Below are 2,420 nucleotides of genomic sequence, written 5' to 3' on the forward strand. Positions count from 1 at the left end.
GCCTGTGGGAGTCCACGTGCGGGGCGGGGGGAGGCGGGGAGCCATGCAAACAGTCTGAGAGTTGGGGAGAAGATGGGGCTTCGCTGTCCCTCCCGTCCCCTCCCGTCGACACCGACTATAGATGCTCAGACGCGGCCAGAGGTGCACGTGCCAGACGAGAGCCAAGCCAATGGAGATGCTTTCAGACAGGCCTTCCCTGCTCCCCCACTTCCGGGGGGCCCACCTGCCGAACGTGTGGGGAAACCCACATTTGCCCTCCTCTGGGGCCCCTCTGACAAGGTTCTGGGTCACTGCCCTGGGTTTATTTATCTGCAGGAATATTCTACAGCTGGGCATGTATTTCTCAGACTCGGGGGTCATTCTCAGCTTAGACACATGCACCATGAGACTCCCTAAAAACCAAAACAGGGTGACGACACGCAAGCATAAAAAATGAGAAGGAGATCAAAGCAAAGGGAGCCGACTGTGCTGGACGGAGGTCATCTGACTCATGCAGAACACAGAGGAGTCATGAGCCTCAGCGTCCGGGGCTGGGCCTCTGCCCGGGACGTGCTGGCCGGGGGCTGGACGTGGAGGAGGGCGGCAGGAGAAGGCGGAGCTGGACACTGACAAGGTATTTCGATCCTCCGCAGGTAGTGTGACGCCCGAAGGCCAAGGCCGTCCACAGGGAGAGACATGGGCGTGGGCCCCACGGGCTGGGACGCTGGGGCTATTCGGCAGCAGGCGCAGGGCGGAGCTGGCCGTCACACTACGCTCCTCACGGCGGGTCCCACGTGACAAGAAGGGCCTCCGCACAGTGCTGGTGACTCCCTCCACTGTCCATCCTCCAGTCCGAGTTTGGCGGCGCGTGGAGTGAAAGCCCGAAGTCGGTGGCCGGTGCCTGTTGGTGATGGGCGTGCGCCGAGCAGCCCTGGGCCTGTCCTGAGACCTCGGCTCGCTTAATGCCACCTCTGTCTCTGACTCTGTGGGGATCATTCTGTCCTGTCCCACTCAAGACACCACGATCTCCAACATGTGTCCTCCGTAATTCTACGTATTTTATCAAATGACTGTAAAAGCGTGATTGTGAATAGGGAGCCCCTCGCTATCACCAGGTCGCCAGGGTGGCCCACAGCACCGGGAACTGAAGAATCCCTGCCTGGGGCCACCCACAGTTCCCTTCCACCCTCCGGCTCCTCCGACTTGTGAGCCGTTAGAGAAGGAGCATTCTCGACTTGTCCTCGCCCTGATGGCTCCTGACACATTGCTCCGTTTCTCCGTCTCTGTCTCTCTGGTTGACCTGCTCTCTGCCATGAAATAAGCTGATGCAAGTGGGCTCCGCCCCTGGGGAGGCCTGTGGCTGCCCCACACTGCGGCCACCCCACTCTGCCTGGGACAAGACAGGCAACTTGATTTCTGGGGTAAAGTATAAGGAAACCCACTACAGCCTCCAACCTAAACCACAGACTCTAATCTACTTTTTTTTTTTTTATCACCAATAAAGTGATATTTTGACCTTTGAGTACCCAGAACCTCAACAATATATTTTCAAATGCTCATCCCAATTTACTCTTCATTTTTCTTTTTTTTTTAAAAAAATACAGAAGCTTTTAATTTTGGATTAGTCGAATCAATTAATCTTTTCCTTTGTGATTCCATCCACTGCCTTGAGCTTCGAAAATCCTTCTTTATCTCCAATAAACAATCCTCTGTGTTTTCTTCTAGTTTCCTTAACGTTTAATTTTTTACTTAAAAATTTTAATTCACCTGGAGTTTCTCTTATTGTACACTGTGAGGTGATGGCTCTCTAAATGGGTTTTTCCCTTCAAATTGCAAATAGCTGGAAAAAAGCATCGGACGACTATTCGCGGAGTAACGCTTCCTCCCGTCTTCACTGCGCAGCGGGCGCTGCGGGCAAGCCCTGCATGAGGGCATCCGCGGAGAACGAGACCCGTTCCTGCCCCCTGACCTTAAGTCCTGCCCTTTTCATACATCAAGCTCCTAAGAAATCCAAAGTCCGACAGGGGCCAGGTCATCACCTCGGCAAAGCGACCCGCGGGCCCCAAGGAGCTGGGGACGCGATGGCTTCGACGGAGCACGGCTTAGCTCTTTTCTGCCCTTCTCAGCCGTAGTGACCAGAGCTCGGCACCACTGTCCTGGGCACAGATGCAGGAAGTACGAGGAACGGACAGATGGCCCCAGGTCAGGGTCCAAAGAAGGAATCCCTGGCAGGGAAAGGGGGGCCGAGGCTGGGGCAAGCGGCCTTTACGTCAGACGATGACTTGAGGTGCATGGAGGGGGCGTGAGAAAATCAGAGGCCCGCCCAGGGCTCCAGGGCTTGGGTTAATTGGGGCACATTTCACGAGGCGAGGCGCTCCCTTTTCACAACCACGTTTTTACAGTCGTTCGATAAAATACATAGAATTACGGAGGAAACATGT

The sequence above is a fragment of the Rousettus aegyptiacus genome, unplaced genomic scaffold, assembly GCF_014176215.1.
Source record: "Rousettus aegyptiacus isolate mRouAeg1 unplaced genomic scaffold, mRouAeg1.p scaffold_m13_p_17, whole genome shotgun sequence".
NCBI lineage: Eukaryota > Metazoa > Chordata > Mammalia > Chiroptera > Pteropodidae > Rousettus > Rousettus aegyptiacus.